Genomic DNA, 19462 nt, shown 5'->3' on the forward strand with positions numbered 1-19462 from the left:
GCAGGGAAGACACGAAGCAAGGCGAGTGATTGGTGTGACATTCTTGCTCTATAGCTTTAAAACAACAGAATATAATCCACAGTGGGTCTGCTATTCCCAATCAGAACGTGGGGCACTTTTCCTGAAACTTCTGCTCGTCTAAAGTGGAGGGTTCAAAAATGTATGTTCAATTCCCCAATACAGGACTTTTCCTCCACTGCCCATATTCCCTCAAAATATGCAGCTGCAGGGGCCAAGGAAGTCTACAGAGTACTGTAATTTAACAGCGCTATAATGGGATTTAAGAGACATTCTTCCCGAAGCAGCTTGCAAAATGCACAATGAGTTACCAATTGAGCACGTCTACTTCGGGTGGCGCTGTGGGTTAAACCACAGAGACTAGGAATTGCCGATCAGAAGGTCGGCCGTTTGAATCCCTGCAACGGGGTGAGCTCCCGTTGCTCGGTCCCTGCTCCTGCCAACCTAGCAGTTTGAAAGTACGTCAAAGTGCAAGTAGATAAATAGGTACCACTCCGGCAGGAAGGTAAACGGCGTTTCCGTGCGCTGCTCTGGTTCGCCAGAAGCAGCTTAGTCATGCTGGCCACATGACCCGGAAGCTGTACGCCGGCTGCCTTGGCCAATAAAGCGAGATGAGCGCCACAACCCCAAAGTCGGCCATGACTGGACCTAATGGTCAGGGGTCCCTTTACCTTTACCTTGCAAGACTACCAAAAGCCATCACAGGAACAACAACCCACATCATGCCATTTCTGCAGCTTGATTGACCATGAGCCATAGCAGCTGAAGGTCGGGTGGACTTCTGGTGTGTGCAACGTGTCTGTTCTATTACCTGCAGCTAAAGGTCACTGGTCCAAATCTCTCTAGGCCTTGATACCAACAGTACCTTTACCCGATCTAGAAATCTATTTTTATCTGCCTTGTTATACGATGAGCTTCTAGGTCTCTTCCCTTTTTCTCCCCCTGCCATTTTCCCATTCCACCTAAACACCAATCCCACAATGACGACTGCATAGTCTCACTATCAAACCATGGTTTACTGTTGCATCTTAATTCAGCAACCTTGGCATGTCACTGACCCTCGCTTTTTGTCCCCCCTAGAAGCGACACTGATCTAATTCACAGTACCACTGAGGGCAACCGCCATTAAGGACTGTAAGGCGCACTTTTCCATTTGCATAGTATTATATAGCTAGAAAGTAGTAAATGTCACTTCGCTGTGACGGTTAAAGTGTATGCACACAAGCACATATACCACACCCCACCCCCAGTTTCTTTGAGATCAGCAGCACTGCCAAAATCAAATTCTTGTCGGTTTTTGTCCAACAGCAGTTCCTAGGCAGTGGGAACGAGCCAGTAAAATCTGCCCAGCTTGCCAAGAAAACAACGGCTGCTATACTACAAACAGACTCAGGTAAACATTGGTTCTCTCCAACTCCTGAGGCCCAAAGGAGCTTATAGGACAGAGATCGCCAATATGACATCCATGGGTGCTTGAGTGACCTTAAAAAGCCTTCCTTGTCCCCTCCCCACCGAAAACAGGCCTGAAAGAAGCATTCCGCCGTTCTGGTGTATTCTGGATTTCTGCATTACTATGTTACCCTCATTTATGTCTCATTTCCACACACAACCTGGCCTGGTACAAGGAATTCTCTCACAGTGGGACCAAGACCCACCTGCTGGGTCCTGAGAGCTCTGGAAGTCGATTGCAAGAACTGAAATCTGAGTGCTGACTAACTTTAAGAGGCTTTCAGAAACACAGAAATGCATCCAGTACCAGAAGAAATTAATAATAATAATAATAATAATAATTTATACCCCACCCATCTGACTGGGTTGCCCCAGCCCCTCTGGGCAGCTTCCAATATAAACTACATAAATTTAAATAAACTGCAAAGTGGCATTCATTTTAAATTATTATGCCACATTTTCCAATTTATATCATAATGCAGCTACTTGAAGATTAGCCCTATGTCACGAGCGTAGTCCTATTAATCTAATACAGTAAAGACGCATGGATGCTTGTTGCTTTAACGGACACAGTTTCAGACACCCTATTAGCAAAATCACAGAACAAACACACTCGGAACAGCCGTTCTAATCTTTAAAAACCTCTGACACAGGTTAGCAATTCATCCTTGCAAATCGTTGCCTTCAGTGCAATGTCCTTAGAGAACTCTGCTTCCCTGCGGAAGGCAGCAAACTGCACGGTTCTTCCCACCGGACTTCACCGACTCCGTTTACACACACACTTTGTTTGCTCCGACTGCAATAAACTGTACGCCCCAATTCCCATTAAACCTGCATCACTGATACACAACCGGATCCTATATAAACCAATCACTTAAGCTTTACACCTCCTTGAAGCATTTTGCTGCCCAGAATAGACAGCCCTCCCACTTTCTGGGACCAACGTTTAAAAGGTTTGAGCTGCGCCATTCAGGCCCCAGTTTCCAAGGAACAATTTCAGCACCTGGGTGCTTCAGAGGATATTCTAGGACTGAGCACACCTTTCAACGCATGTTGGGCAGCCTCACGGGCAGCCTCACGGTGGTTCTGCATCAAAATGTGCCAATCTTCCCCTGCAAACTCCATTCTGTCTTTTGCAGAATCTTGTTCGCAAAACCAGCTAGGAACCCCCAACTTTCCCCAGAAAAGCTGGAAAGCCATTGCTATCAAAAACAAGCAACCCATCAAGAATATCTCCAGCACCAACCCCCCCCCCCCCCGAAATGAACACAGCTTGCATGGAAGGAAACGCACCTCATGCCCTGGTATCTCTCATTCATTTAATGCACGTTTAATTCACAAGAAGTTCCTGGGAGGGGATGCCCAGCACAAAACTCACTGTTTACAGCAGAACTGACTTCCCTATAAATGTGCTTTCAGCTGCTGCTTGAATGTTTTCTCCTGGGTGGTGTTACAAATTCAAGAACAAATGCACTTTAAAGCCATCTTTCTTTCTCGCTATCCAGTACTCTGAAGAATTTACCGCTCTCGCACATAAGACACATAGACAGCAGCTTCTTAAAAAGCAAAAGGGGGGAAAAAGCCATCCACCAAATTCCGGGGAGTAAGAAAGAGAGAATGTTGAAAGACTTTATCTGTTTTCAAATAGAGGGACATTCCTGCCTGTAGATGGCCTGTTATCATTGTATATCTATCAGCTCCTATTTCCCCTTTGTTGTTTGAAAAGCTCCTCTCTTCCCACATACCTTTGGTCTCTAGGGGCAGATCGCACAGTGACACTAAACCTCAGCCATAAACAAGCAAGCTTTTGATACGCTAGACTCCTATTAGGAAGAATTCTATATAGCTGGTACAACGTGAGAGAGAACTTGAAAAAAATGAGTGCCAGGATTTCTGTCAAAGGTTTTTCACAACCCTGCATTATTGCTGGGATGGAGATATCCAACACAGCTCATATACCATTTCTGCTCAGAGAGAGAGGAAATTCCAAGCTAAATTGTGGCTTTTATTCAGTAAGTTCTAGTCCCATACTAAAAGAATGGCAAAACTTTTGCAGGCTTTCGTATTTTGGACTCCCCCCTTTTACCTTCCCTATGAACCTGCCACTTAACTTTAAAAGTTATATCTAGTTTAGGCTTTTAACTTTCAAAATGACTTTGGCACACATTAAGAAAAATAAGCATTACACAATACTCATTTTGCACAATTACGAACAACTGGGTAATGACAATATGGCAAGGCAAATGTTTACAGAGGGAAAGCATTAATCACGTAATAGGTACAATTAAACAACCCATTGGCTCCGTTAAATGTTTAGGTTTCTAATAAGATTTTAATGAGACCTCTCCCCAGCGAAGTCTCCTATCGATACCTTTTCCTGGTGCAAGCAACATCTTTTCAGATGTTACTTTCCACACAGATCACAGCACAAGCACCAGTTTTTCTGAAATAAATGGATTTCACATCCAAGTCATGAGTTTAGGATCATGGATGCCAAGCTACAACCTACCAGAACAATGACTCATGAATTCCTATGAATTCTGAGTAGGAGTTGCAGTGTTCTGTTACTGCTGTCCTTCCTCAAACCTGGAACATTTCCGCCTTCTACTCCCTTCATCGGAACTTCCTTTCCAAATAACCACAGCCCAGTATTCCTCATGGTGCAAAAAGTAATATATCAAAATCTTCAATATCCACAAAATATGCCCTAAATTGAGAACATGCATTTTAGCCACTTAATGTTAAAAACAAAAACACAGTTCACTCCAACTCTCAAAACTAGCAGGTATAGCCAGTGGGATTTCAGACTTTCTCCTTTCAGCATCAACTCATCTACAGAGACATCTCTGCATGTTGTAGAAGGCATGCATGTTCTCTGTGAACATAGTTCTCTGGCGAAGTCTGTTGAGCATCCCCAATCCCTTCCATCAGAGATGAGAAAGTTGTAGCTCTTAGGATCTCCCACCATCCTTGATCTGTGCTGGCCATGCCGGCAGTGACTGACAACCCAATTGTCCTTCTCATCCTTTCCTGTTTTTTGCAAACAGACACAGAACGTTATGGCTTAACTCGCGTGTCATAGCTGTGGCTTCCCTTATCAACTGGGAGATGGAAGCGGGCAAATTTCTCAATGAAAAATTGGGTAGAATAGTACCTGAACGTTCTGCCTTGTATCTCTGGATCAACCAGGCCTAGCATCTTTTTTTAAAGGAATATATCCTGAGAATCCTGACCAGATAATGGCACAAATGGGCTACTATGCCAGAATCCATGCACGGCAGAAGAAACAAATCATTGGGGGGGGGCACAGACCCTTCTTTAAATGAATGGTATAACTTATCTCTGGCAAACTGTGCTAGCTTACAAAACAACTACAAGACGTAAAAGGTTCACTATGGCAACTGATTTTGCTGGGGGGAGATGCTGGTTTTTTCCCCATTTATGAATCCGCAGAATAGAGGAGGAGGTGGCCTGCCACCCACTTATGGCAACCTCTGAAAAGGGCCACTGGATTAATGAAGGATAATGTCTTCAAAGAACAGGCGGGTTATTCATTACAGATGCCTCTTTGCATATAGCTTCCGCCATGTCTGCATCATGTGATGCTATTCGTTTATTTGCTTACTTACTCAGGACATTTATAAAATACTTGCTAAAAAATATCAACAAGCGGCGCACAAGTCCAACTATATGCAAAGCATGACTGAAATACAATTAAAAACACAATTAAAAATCAAATATGCACAAAAAGCATCATGGAAAACAAAGGTAAAGCCTGAATTGTGTTTCCCCACAGGCTTGCTGAAACAAAGAAGTATTCAGCAGGCCTATAAAACAGCACTGCGAGGGTGCCTACCTAAGGACAACAGGCAGGGAGTTCCAGAGACCATGTGCTGGCACACTAAAATAATGGCTTCATTGAGTAGATGCTAAAAATACACATTAGAAGAAACTGACCAATCCCAGCTAGATGGCAGCCCTACTACAAAACTCTTTTGCCCTCCTGTAAGATGTGCCAAGAGGAAACCCCAGTTCTAAAATACTAAGTAAGAGTACAAGTCTCAAAAAAGAGCAACTGTGTCCCTTGGGCACACCCACAAAACTACCGCATTTACTCAAATGTCATGCACACTTTTTTTGTCCAAATTATGTTGCGGAAATCAGGGTGCAATTCAATGGCGCGTTTACATTCACCACCGAATTCTTTTTTTTCAATTTTTGGTTACAAGATTTTGAAAACCGAGGTGTGCATGAGATTCGATGGCGCATTATGTTCAATTAAATACAATACTCCAAATTTCACCGAACGCCACCGCTCATCTGGCCTCCATAAAGCAGGACAGTTATGCATGCAGTTCAGCCTATAAACATTTCAGGTATGGGCTTGGAAAACTTTATAAAAGAAATGTCTCATCACTATCCCAGCAATGACCTCAGATTGGTGGATGAGCTCACCCATTTTAAAAATGGCAAGTGATTCAGTTTCCATGAGAGACCAGACATGAGCTATGTTCGAAGCGCAAGCTATCCAACCACACCAGTTATTGGACTGATTATGCACAGAACTTCTGGATGGCTCTCTGTAGCTTTCTGCCAGGAGAGGACTGTGACCAAGAAGTTGATGGCGCAGGCAAGAAGGAACATCAACAACACTGCCCAGAAAATACTGTCAGAAACCATCGTCTTCTCTTGGGAGAGGAAAGACTTCCATGATTCCACTATCTCCATCATATTTATTTAGCCAGAAAAACCTAGCAATGATAAGCAAGCAGATACTGTGCTAAAGCAATCCAAATTCAAGTTGAATTCTGTGGTGCATGGATTCCTCTTCTGCTTTTAAAAACATAGGAAGTTGCCTCCTGCAAGTCTAGCCTATGCCTGCCTAAGAACATGGTTGGTAAACTAAGGCCCAGGGGCCAGATGCGGCCCAATTGCCTTCTTAATCTGGCCCGCGGACGGTCCGGGAATCAGCGTGTTTTTACATGAGTAGAATGTGTGCTTTTATTTAAAATGCATCTCTGGGTTATTTGTGGGGCATAGGAATTCGTTCATATTTTTTTTTTCAAAATATAGTCCGGCCCCCCCACAAGGCCTGAGGGATAGTGGACCGGCCCACGGCTGAAAAAAATTGCCAACCCCGCCTAAGATGAAACGGGGTTGAAAGGGAAAACCTGGTAGAGAATCCGTGTTTCACAGGCCTCAGGCCTTCATATATCTGTAAAACAGTATTTATTTATTTTTCATATGGAAGAACACTCAGTAATGCTGCTGCCCCCTCGCCCAGCAACAGTATGAAGACCAAAACCATGAGAAAAAAGTCAGGTCACAAACATCCCACTAACATCAACAACGGGTCACAGCTAGACATTTAAAGGAGTGTCATTTTATCACTCATAGGTTCCCTCAAAGAATCATGGGAAATGTAGTTGGCTAAGGGCGCCGGGACTTATAGCTCTGCAAGGGGCAAACTACAGTTCCCAGGAGTATCTGGAGGAAGCTGTGACTGCTAAAGTGATATAAATGTGTTTTAAACGGGTGGTGCCCGGCATCATCTGAGAAAAAACTTTGCCTTTGCCTTTTTGGCTATACTTTCATCCTAGTGTAATTACACCAGATTCCCTCCATTTCCTGCTTCTTGTTGCAACTGCACTTCCCATACCCCATACGAACGGAAGGCTTGAAAAAGATGCTCTGTCTGAAAAAACATGGTCCGTTTAGCAGCGATTTCCCCATTCCTCCTTGTTTTATCTCGCTGGGCGTATATCGCTGCTACGCTTGGGAAATCTGAGGCAGAGAGATTATCTTATCCCCACAGTCACTCAGCAAAGTCAGGATTTGAATTCGCTTCCAGTTCCAACTCTACACCTGGGGGGGGCAGATCTTTAAGTGAATGCCCTAGTACGCAGATCGACACTTGAGGCTAGCCAGTGAGGAACTGCAAAGCGCACTCACTAGAGGCCTCTCTCTCCGGTAGGAAGGAAATCAGTGGTAAAAATTCCAAACATTCCAAGCTGCACCTAGAATTACCACTTCTACATGAGAGATCAGTGCTGAGCAGACATGATACAAAGGAGATGGTTGGGGAACCTTTATAGGATTGGCACAGTGCATACTTTGCATCCAGAAAGCTTTGGGTTCAACGCCCCCCCCCCAAAAAAAACCTCCAACCTGCAACCCCAGAAAGATGTAGCAGTCAGCTGGCCTTCCAACTGACAGCCTGATCCCAGGTGAGTCACGACAGCACCAGCACTCCTATACAAAAATATACTGTAAAAAAATTTGGTCCCCAAATGCATGTTTGGTTTGTAGGTGGGTCCTAGGTCTGAAAACGCCAAAGACTGCAAAGCTCAATGGTCTGACTCAATATAAGCCAGCCACACACTTCTGCAGCCAGAGTAATCAGTTCCAAACACCATTTTCCCCAGGTTTCAAACAGCCCCCCCCCCCACATTTTTTTTTTGAGAAGCACATTCTTGACACTTGAGTCTTCTCTTCCTCCTCCTCCTCCTCCTCCTCCACCCCCTCCTTTGCTACAGCCTTCCCCTTCCATCCCACAGACAAGATCTCAACTGTGCAATCGCCAGAACATAACTGCTGGCGGAAAAGAAAAGAAAAGAAAAATGAGAAAAGGGGTGCAATTAAAAGATTCTGCCTTCAGAGAAAGCGCCCCCCCCAACTCTTTGGCCTTGGTCCGAGCGAATTTCTCTTTGACGGAATGGCAGAGCACATCATCAGAGGGGCAAAAATAAATAAAAGTAAGAGCTAATTAAGTGAAATGTTTTCAAGGATGGGGAGGGAGGGAGAAGCAAGAGTTTTTGCTTCGCGAAGTTTTTCTTTTCCTAATCCCTCCTTCTTCCATCGTTCCATTTCCTGGTAATGTGCCATTTTGTTCGAAGGGGGTGGGTGGCGGTAGGAGAAGAGAGCGTCTGGCACGGGAAATCAAAAGTTTCCAGATATATTTTTTTTAATTTCCCCCCTCCTTTCTCCGCCCCCCCCCCCGCTCCGTTTGCCAGTGGCGTCAGCGAGGAAGGGAGGGGCCTGGTGGGAGGACGGGCTGGAGGAGAGACGTCTGCGTGTGTCTCGGTCTCTTTTCTCCAACGTGCCCCCTGGATCCAGACATTTTGGAAAGGCTTCGGCTCGCCTTCCCAAAGCGCAAAAATTAATAGCAAACACCGGGGCGTGGGGGGGGGGACCGGGTAACCTCTGGCTGCGTTGCAACTACAGGAAGGAGCAGCAGCAGCGCTGGCTGGTTTGCCTCCACCTGAAGGGTATCAAAACCTCCTCCCTCCAAGGCATCATCCAGAAGGGGGCTGCGAGGCAGTGCGCGACGCTGGCGCGCAGCGGAGGAACCCCGGGCCAAACCTTCGCCTTTGCGCGGGCCGGATTCCATTCCCCCGTCTGGCCCTCCCCGCTTTACTCACGCGCAACACAACCCCCCAGGTCGTTGGCAGGGAGGGGCACAGTTTGCATTCACGCACAAACATATAAGATCCCATATGGAGACAAGGAAAATCCAATTTTTACGCTTCCCAACGGGGGTTGGGTGTGTTGTTGATTTTATTTTATTTTTTGCACTGAAACCTGCGTTGCTTTGTTGCTTTTAAATATATATATATATATATATATATATAATAAATAATGCGATCCTTTAAGTTTGATGTGGATTGAGGGCAAGCCGGGAGGCCGGAGATGGAAGCCCCTGTTTAAAGCACACGATAGGAAGTGCGCCCAAGCAAAAGGGCGGGCAGCCGGGCAGAAAAGGCAGCGGCGAGGAGCCTGTCTGGATTGCTAGGTTATGATGGTGTGTCTGTCTCCCTCTCTCGCCTTCCCAGCAAAAAAAATAAAAATGCACACACACACATACGAAATCGTATTGCAGCTCTAGCACTCAGGCTGGCTCCCTTACAGATGGGCTCCGGCACCAGCAGCAAACCGTTTTCTTCCCTCCTCCATTCCACGCAACCAGACCCACAATATATATATATATATCAGGCGCCCGCGTCTCCGCCGCTAACCCTTTGCATCCAAGGCCTCGTTCCCAAGCCAAATTCCAGGAAATGGGCGGGGGGGGGGAGGGAGAGCGAGAGAAGGAATGGACTTCTCCTGCCACTCTGAATTTGCAACGGCGAGGAAATCGGTGCCCAACCGAGAGCACCCGGAGAGAAACGCATTATTTTTTCCCCCTCTCCAAAAAAAGAGTCTACTTCGCATTCTCTTCTTCTGTTCTCCCCCCTCCCAGCAAACATTTATCTCCATTCCCCTAAAAAAAAAAAAAGAACTGAGCAAGCCTTGAGTTCCTCATTGCTCCTTCCAGAGAGTTTGCGTAGGCAAGGACCCGAAAGTACTGGAAAAAATAGTGGTGTAACTTAAACGAGGAGTAATTGGGCAATGAGGCGGCGAGGGAGAGAGGGGCGCACGGATCGGAGAGATCCTAAAGGCGCCGGGCAAGGAGCAAACTGGAAAGAGAGAAAACCCAAAACTTTCCGGAGATCCCTCATTGCCCCTTCTCTCCAGGGAGCCTTTGCCCCCCCCCTTTACTCCCCACCGCCTTCCCGATCCCGACCCCCAAGGCAAGCCCAGGCTAGACGCATCCTTTTGAGCACACACACCGTTCACACTCGGGGAGTTTCCACTTCGGAAACAAAAGGAATCCGGATTGGGAAGAGGCGTGGGGGGGGGGGCGTAGCAAAACCCACTCGGAGTAGTAAAAGGCAGAGAGGTGTTGGGGGGGGGAGTGAGAGAAGCTCCAGTATTTCCGAGTTATATTAAACTCGGCGTCTTTTTTTTTTTTTAATTGCAATCAGAATACAAGCCCCGGAGCGAATCTTTTATTTTGCATTTGCAAACCGGGGCGGGAGGGGAGGGAAATTCGCCTCTCGCTTGGCATTTTCTAGCCTGGGGGGGTTGATACGGGGGGGGGGGGAGAGAAAGACGCCTAATAAGAGCAGCCTTTTCGCTTACCTTGTGTTGGAAACGGGGGCTCGGGGGTGCTGTCTTGGAGAGAATGGCCCTGCTCGTTCTTCGGAAGAGGGAGGCGGGCGGGCAAGTCCGGTAAATCCCCGGGCTGTGTGGCTGGGCAGGCAGGCGAGCGAGCTGGAATAACTACCAGTAGGGTTTGGTGGGGGATTCCGCCATGTCAATGATGTCGGACCACATGGGGATTTGTGACCAGCCCACATACCATACAGTCTGGATTAGAAGCTACTGTGGGAAAGGAGAGGGGGAGGGAGAAAAAGAAATCAGCTGAGGAGGGAGGCGGGCGCAGAAAAACCAGAGCCTGGAGGAGGAAAAGGAGAGGGTGGGGAGAGAGAGGGGAAAAAAGAGGCACTTTGCAAATTTATTAACCGCCTTGCGTTAAAAAATAAAGCACGGAGTGCTCCCTTTATTTCTTTTTTTCCCCCTCCAGCAAGACTGAGGAGTTAACAAAAATTATAGTAAGATGATGATGCTAGAGCAAGCGAGTCTACCCAGACTGCCATCTCCAACACACTTTGCTCAAGAGTAAACCCTACTGGGACACACTTTGCAGAGCCTTACTGAACTTGGGGAAAGGCGCTTGCTTCATAGGATGGGGTTGAAATGCTACTAACCTTTTCCCGGAGAGTCACCTCACAGCACCGCTGGACTCGCTTGCTCTCGAGTAAGAGCGCACAGGTCCGAGCTGCGCGCCTGCGTGCCAATGCACTCTTTTTTTCCTTTTTTTTTTTTGAGGGGGGGGGGGTTGCACTCTTTTCCCCCTTTTTTTTAGGGGGGGGTGCTCAGTCTGTACAAGCGTGCATTGGGTCAGACTGCGAAGAAGAGGAAGGAGGCTGAAGGGGGCGCCTCTGAACACACGCCCCCCCCCCGCATTCTCCCAGGATGCGCTAATTCATTCCTCTCCCATTCATCCGCCACACCCCCCACACCCCGTTTGCGGTTTGTTACCCCGCAATAATCCCCCCGGAGGGCACATAAAACAAAATCAATTAATAACAGTTTAGTTATGCTGCGCCTTAACATGAATCTCACCCGCCCATCCATGCTGGAGACAGAACGAGGATACAGAATAATTGCCCCAACAACTGCAAGTTGAAAACCAAGTTGGTCATTTCTTCCAAAATAACACAAGAGTTTTGTGTGTGAAACACAGCAATCTTAGTTATGCCTGTTCATTCACTATGTTCAAAGAAACAGTTTATTCTCAACTGGAAGTATGGATTAGGTAGCAGATTTTATTTTTAAAAACCCCATAAGTTTTTTTTTTAACAATGCCATCCTATGCACCTCTACTCAGAAGTAAGTCCTACTGAGTTCAATGCGGCTTACTCCCGTGTAAGTGGATACAGAATTCCTGCGTTTAAAAAACACACACCATGACTCAGTATATATGGAATGTCTGCCGTAGTTTTTTTCTTTGAAATTAAAAGAAACTGCAACATAGTGTGTTTGTTTTTAACCATGCTCTTTTAAATAATAAATCAAAAAGCTGTCCTGAGAAGTCACCCCTCCTGGTCACAGATGTGTGGGGGTGGGACTGGGACGGTTTCCTGGAAAAGGCACTCTGAACATGCTTAGGAGCAGCCCTCTTATCCCAGCACACCCCAGCTGTGCCTTGGCATTCGGAACAGTGTCCAGGAGGCCTGTAACATCCACCAACAAAATAATATGAAGCAGCTGTTACATTGGTCTGACACAATGGAAGTCTGTCCACACTCTCATCCCATGCAAACAACTGGGAGCCATGTGAAAATGGGCATTTCAAAAGGTTTCGAAACCAGTTTGGCTCCCTTAGCCACCATGCAAAATACAAACACAGATTGGGGGTGTTTTTGTTTTGTTTTAGAGTTGCCATTTCCACTGCTTGTGAGAAGCCAAATCAACAATGAACCCTTTCTGAAGGGCATGCGCACTTTGAGTGAGATGCATCTCATGAAGGATACCAGAACCCACAGAAATTCATGCCATAGTAACACAAAGGTTCACGCCATCTTGTATTTATTAGTACTGCAATATACTTTGTTGGTTTTTTGCTGCGACCGACTCACATGGCTTCGGTGCCCCTCAGGCAAATTATATAATCACACAGATCTTTATTTTAAATTTGTTGTTGTTGTTTAAATGAGTGTTGTGGAAGGTGTCAGCGCATGAAAGTGAATGCAGGAATATTTTAACTCTGGCCTGAGGAAAAGCCCGCCATGCAAATTCAAAACTTTGCATGCTTTTCCCCCCACCAACAGAAGATAAGCAATTGCAGTATTTTGTCTCACCTATTGATACAGTGGTACCTCGGGTTAAGAACTGAATTCGTTCCAGAGGTCCGTTCTTAATTTGAAACTGTTCTTAACCTGAAGCACCACTTTAGCTTAATGGGGCCTTCCGCTGCTGCTGTGCAGCCGGAGCACAATTTCTGTTCTCATCCTGAAGCAAAGTTCTTAACCCGAGGTACTATTTCTGGGTTAGCGGAGTCTGTAACCTGAAGCGTATGTAACCTGAAGCGTATATAACCCGAGGTACCACTGTATGTCCTATTTAGCACCAATACAGCAAAACCACAGAGCAGCACCTAGATCAAAGGACTGTATATCCTCCATGTGTCTGTTGTTAGCACACAACTCGACACAGAAATCAAAAGCATTTTCAAAATCTCAGCTTCCTCCTCGTTTCATATATCAAATTGTCAACGGAGCAAGTTTTCTGAAGTTTCGAATTAATCAAAGGATAAAGAAATGACTAAGTTCCTAGCCATCACATAAAAAACTTTTAAGAAGTCTCTGGATGAGATCCCAGAACCCAGGCTGGAGGGCGGGGATTATGACCTTCATTACTCAGAGAGCGAGGTCACAGTGACTTGTGTGCAGTTGACTTTCTCTTCCTTTTGCCTGGCAAAAGAAAGGAAAAAAAATAAGCCACTTACACAACAGGCAGATTTTCCAGCATTCACCTTTCATTCAGATTACATAATTTACAAAGGAAAGAGACTGAAAATTTGGTTTGGCACAATTTATACATGTGCCCTATTGGCATCAAATTACACTCAGTTGCATCCTGATCTATTTTTCTAGAAAAAGAGGTGCCAGAACTCACCATGAACGCCACCCTTGTTCTCTTATAATGGCAAGGGCACCCATTTGAGAGGCACCAGAACTCAGTTCCAGTGAGTTCCGGCTGAAAAAAAGCCCTGGTGATATCAGAATATTTGATATAGCTGCCCTATCTCTCCCTCCTCAGTATTTCTTCCTCTCTTTTTTTCCTTCTTTTCTTTTTCTTCTGCACCTTTTCTTTTTGTCTGCATATTGGGTATGACAGAGAAGCAACCTTTAAGGTGGCTGTATACTTTATGAAAGGGACGCAGGTGGTGCTGTGGGTTAAACCACAGAGCCTAGGACTTGCCAATCAGAAGGTCGGGAGTTCGAATCCCCACGACGGGGTGAGCTCCCATTGCTTGGTCCCTGCTCCTGCCAACATAGCAGTTCAAAAGCACGTCAGAGTGCAAGTAGATAAATAGGTACCGCTCCAGCGGGAAGGTAAACGGCGTTTCCGTGCGCTGCTCTGGTTCGCCAGAAGCGGCTTAGTCATGCTGGCCACATGACCCGGAAGCTGTACGCCGGCTCCCTCAGCCAATAAAGCGAGATGAGCACCACAACCCCAGAGTCAGTCATGACTGGACCTAATGGTCAGGGGTCCCTTTACCTTTACCTATACTTTATGAAACCCATGCCTAAAACATATTTAAAAATTGGTTTTTGTTAATCATATATTTTTAAAGTTTTAATTTGTTATAAACTTTTTATAATCACACAATTACATGCAGAAGAGCATGCCTGGGTGATTTAGGAATACTGCAGATTAATTTTAGGGGTCCGAGATGATAAGTTGGGTTTCTTTAAGGTGCAGGCCTCAAATCAAAATCAATGGCTCCCTATAAACCTATAAACCCCTATAAACTTTTTACTTGTCTTTTTACATTCCCTTCTACAATTACTAAGAAATTCTTCCTGACAACCATATTTATAATGTTCCCGATGGTGTATGTGGTTGAATATATTGTTGTTATTACTTATTAATCACTTGCTCCCTAAAAAAAAGTTTCCAAGTGACTTATATTTCACCACATAAATGCATTATACCATAAAAAATGAAGGTCACATATTTCTTTTTATAATTCAAGCACACACACCGACAGCACACTAGTGCATTCTATTATCACAATACATCACACACTCCATTTTTTAAAAAACACATTCCTTTACCCACAGTATATTAGTTAATCTTCCAAAATTCACTAACTCCCAACTCTTCAAAATCCAATAATCTAGGGTGGTTCTTCCTTTTTTCTATTTGAAACTGATGATCACAGGTGCTGCTGTTAATAAATGGATTACAATTCCTCTATCTTCCAGCAATACTATCTGGCAGGCATATCATATATTGTTATACCTTTGGTTTTGTTCATTGTAACTGTCCCAAAAGACTTGGGTTTGGGGCAGGACCACAATATACGGGCCATATTGCCAAATGCTCTTCGGCATCTCATAAAAACTATTATAGGTTGTCTGTGCAGGGGGATCAGTCAGAAGGATAAACCATGGGACCCTTCCTGGCATGTGCTTCTGCATTCTTGGGATTTAGAATCTCAAAGCATCAGATGCTGAACCAGCCCAACCAGTTCCTTTATTTGATTAAAAGCCTTATTAATCGCTCAGCTAAAGACCCTATTGGGACGCGGATGGCGCTGTGGTATAAACCACTGAGCCTAGGGCTTGCCGATCAGAAGGTCGGAGGTTCGAATCCCTGTGACGGGGTGAGCTCCTGTTGCTCGGTCCCAGCTCCTGCCAACCTAGCAGTTCGAAAGCACATCAAAGTGCAAGTAGATAAACAGGTACCACTCCAGCGGGAAGGTAAACGGTGTTTCCATGCGCTGCTCTGGTTTCGCCAGAAGCAGCTTAGTCATGCTGGCCACATGACCCAGAAAAACTGTCTGCGGACAAACGTCGGCTCCCTCGGCCAGTAAAGTGAGATGAGCGCCGCAACCCCAGAGTTGTTCGCAACTGGACTTAACTGTCAGGGGTCCTTTACCTTTTTAAGGACCCTATTTGCATGGCTAAATGGGTGGGCCATGTGTTGCCACAGCAACAACTAAGTGATGGTGATCTTCAAGAAGGGGGTGGGCATTTCCCCCACTTTCTCACCTGGCTGGATGTCATGACATCCTAGGATGAGATCAATAGGCCTCTCATCTTCTGTTTTGCTCAATTCATAGTTGTCATAGTTGTAGGGCCCTGCAGTGCCTGCTAGACTAGGCATTCAGTGGGTCATGCTGCTCTCAACCTGCCTCTGTGGGGATCCCCTGGGAACCTGATGGGAAGGCAGAATTTGTAAAAGAGTATTAATGTGTGACGCGGGTGGCGCTGTGGGTAAAAGCCTCAGTGCCTAGGGCTTGCCGATCGAAAGGTCGGCGGTTCAAATCCCCGCGGCGGGGTGCGCTCCCGTTGTTCAGTCCCAGCGCCTGCCAACCTAGCAGTTCGAAAGCACTCTCGGGTGCAAGTAGATAAATAGGGACCGCTTACTAGCGGGAAGGTAAACGGCGTTTCTGTGTGCGGCTCTGGCTCGCCAGAGCAGCGATGTCACGCTGGCCACGTGACCCGGAAGTGTCTCCGGACAGCGCTGGCCCCCGGCCTCTTAAGTGAGATGGGCGCACAACCCTAGAGTCTGTCAAGACTGGCCCAAACGGGCAGGGGTACCTTTACCTTTACCTTTTTATTAATGTGTGAACCCTTCCATTCTGTGCTCTGGATGTGTATCCGTTTAAACAGCATCATATGTCCTAAAGACACTGCCAGGTAAGGACTCAAACCCCCATGGTCTCTCACTGCTCAGAGATCGGGGTGCATACAACAAAGCATATTTTTGTTTCTGTGTATACCCAGTTAACCCCTGAAGGTGAAAAAAATGCCGTAAAAAAATATTTGTGCTTGAAGTTTGTTAGGAAACATGTTCCCACGGCCATTTCGATACCTCTGGGTCTATTTCCAATCCCCTATATCCCGCTTGTTCTGGCATGCGTTCCTGGAAGTTCCTGTATTATAGCATATAATTTGCTCAATAGCTTTTGTGTCTGCCTTTTAGAAATTACACTTTCAAACCCTATTATCTCTTGTATTGAGCCATGTTTTGTCACTAACCAATTAGGCGTACGTCTCATTTGCAAATATTGAAAGGGTTGTGAGTGATACCCTGCCATTTTACTGCTGATTCCACTATAGATTTTAAACAAGCAGTGCAGTTCGGACAGCCGGTTATCAAACCATGGTTGAAGATGTCCTAGCAGGGACGTAGCTTTCATTTCCTCATAGTAAGAAGATTTCATTGCCTTTTCTATTTGCTCCAAATGTTGTACACATTTGGACCTGGCCACAGTGATCCATGTGACAGTCACCTCCAGGCTTGACTACTGTAATTCGCTCTACGCGGGGCTGCCCTTGAAGCTGTCCCAGAAACTGCAGCGGGTGCAGAATGCTGCAGCGAGGCTCCTCACAGGGTCTCTGCCATGGGAGCATATTCACCCAGTGCTTTTCCAGCTGCACTGGCTCCCGGTGGAGTACAGGGTCAGATTTAAGGTGCTGCTTTTGACCTTTAAAGCCCTTCATGGCCTAGGACCCTCGTACCTATGGGACCGCCTCTCCCGGTATGCCCCACGGAGAGCCTCAAGGTCCATAAATAGCAACACCCTAGTGGTCCCAGGCCCTAAGGAAGTTAGATTAGCTTCAACCAGAGCCAGGGCCTTTTCAACTCTGGCTCTGGCCTGGTGGAACGCTCTGCCCCATGAGACCAGGGCCCTGCAGGATCTGATTTCTTTCTGCAGGGCCTGTAAGACAGAGTTGTTCCGCCTGGCCTTTGGCTTGGAGCCAATTTCATTCTCTCTCCCTCTTTCTTTTTCCTTTTTCCTTTCTCCTCCTGTGATGAGGCTGCATTTTAATATTTTATTGTTTCAATATTTTAATGTTGTATTTTAATCTTGTTTTTAAGTTGTATTCATTCAAGTTGTTTTTATTATTGCTTGTTAGCCGCCCTGAGCCCGTCCTTGGCTGGGGAGGGTGGGGTATAAATAAAAATTATTATTATTATTATTATTATTATTATTATTATTATTATTATTACACATTTTGAACACTCTTTGTTAAGCTTACTGAAGGACCAGAAACATCCAGGGCAATGGGGGACTGCTGCACTGCCACCCTCCCACCAGCAGGGTTGCTGTTGCTTACTGGGACAGGGCGGGACAGGAAGGTGGCAAAGTAGGGTCCTGCACTGACACATTGGCAAAACAAATATAGAATGGCTGGCACAATGGGGGGGGGCCCACCTTTTTCCCACCTCATCCCACTAAATGGCAGCACATCAGTGCCCCAACCACTCCTGTGCCGTGCCCAAGTGTAGCTTTCCACAGGTAAATTATGTTGGCATTTTTCACGATCACTTCATTCAAGCATCGTTTGGTAATTCATTTGGGCTGCCTTCCTCTAACGAAATGGAACTTTGCCCTCCTCTCCTTTTCAGCCCCCTGTGTGCTTTCAGAAATCAGCTTCCAAGGGTTGTGTGGGGCTCTAGAGTTTGGGGCAAGGGGTGACAGGAGACGAAGGAGATGTTGTGTTGTGCAAGCAAGACTTTGCTGTTTTGTTTTGCTTATTGCCCATCGCTCTGCGTAGCAGATAAATTCCATAACTCACTTTTTTTTTTTTTTGCACATATTTGTATTAATTTGGGAGACCCCCCAAAATGTTTTGAAGCAGTTGGGTACTTCCCAGTCCCTCGAATGCTGAGGAGATGCAGTAGCGGCTGGCATTCATTCCACCAAATGGAAGATTAAGCTGGATTTTAAAGTAAACTTGAAAATACCTTATCATGAAGTGGATTTTTCTTTGTATACAAACACAAAAACGTAATGTTCTTCTGCTGGGTCATAAAATGGGCAGCAGCTGGGCCTACCACAAGGCCAATAAAGACTTGTAAAGGCACCAGAGGAACAGAAAATAATGATTAAGCCTCTGTACGCATTACCCTTTACTCTGGCTGCAGTGAACTCCTACTGGTGTTGTAGCCATGATGTTAGCCGCAATCTATATCTATTCTGTAGTTTCAGGAGAAAGACTGCCGTTTGATGCATTTCCCCTCAAAACAGCTTCCACCTGGTCGGAAATCATAAGCCACATTCCCTTAGCAGTCAAGCTAAGGTGTGTACCTTTGACACAGCCAATGCACATGCACATAGGACATTTTCGTGCATAGGAGTTTGTTGCAGGCGCAGGGAAACTAAATAGGTAATGCCCATCGGGTGAAGACATCCCCATCCTCTCTCCGGTGTGTACAGCAGCATGCAAAATGTGAACTGAAAAGTAGTGGGGCGTTAAAATGACCTCACTGAACTTTAAGCCACCACTACTGCAGTGTTTCTCAAAACTTTTTTCTCTGGGCCACACTTTCAGAATAAAAATTTGCCCACGCCACATTGAATATTTTATTGGTAAGAAATACACTGGGAAACAAAAACAAACAACTCTCCGCAGTGCTTGGTTTAAAACACAGAACACAACTACTTTACAATATGATCATGATCATGGGTATATAAGCCATGATCATCCATAAAGTATATAACAGTGCAGCCACATAAGAATGTGAATCATTCCCGAAATATAATTAGGAACAAGCCTCTTACATATGTACCTTAAGTATTTATACAGACAAACCCAATGAGAGGTGTGAGCTTGCTTTTGCCAGGTAATCTCATTTATATTAGGTCTAATTTGAGACAAACAAGCTCTCATCTCCTCATTAACACAAATAAGTCTTTCTCTTTTCTGAACTTTCGTATTTGTCAGAGTTGAAAATCCCTGTTCACAACAATTTGATGTGGGGAATTGTAGAAGAATAGCCCATGCTCTTGAAGGCATGGATATTATTTCCAGTTGTGTACGTGTGTGTGTGTGTGTGTGTGTGTGTGAGTGTGTGTATGCAGATA

At 45.6% G+C, this 19462-nt stretch overlaps 1 protein-coding gene across 2 annotated transcripts in view; it reads right to left on the reverse strand.

The window, feature by feature from the left end:
* FNDC3B (fibronectin type III domain containing 3B) overlaps positions 1-19462 on the reverse strand; it is a 285915-nt gene that overhangs the window by 261152 nt on the left and 5301 nt on the right. Inside the window, exon 1 of one of the 2 annotated variants that reach the window (XM_083441946.1) lies at positions 10429-10666. The exons of the other annotated variant lie outside the window; for it this stretch is intronic. The gene's annotated coding sequence lies outside the window, so the exon portion shown is untranslated. Of the gene's footprint in view, positions 1-10428; positions 10667-19462 lie in introns of those variants that run through there. 2 annotated transcript variants of the gene reach the window in all.

Source organism: Podarcis tiliguerta, assembly GCF_965153285.1.
Source record: "Podarcis tiliguerta genome assembly, chromosome: 5".
Classification (NCBI taxonomy): Eukaryota; Metazoa; Chordata; class Lepidosauria; order Squamata; family Lacertidae; genus Podarcis; species Podarcis tiliguerta.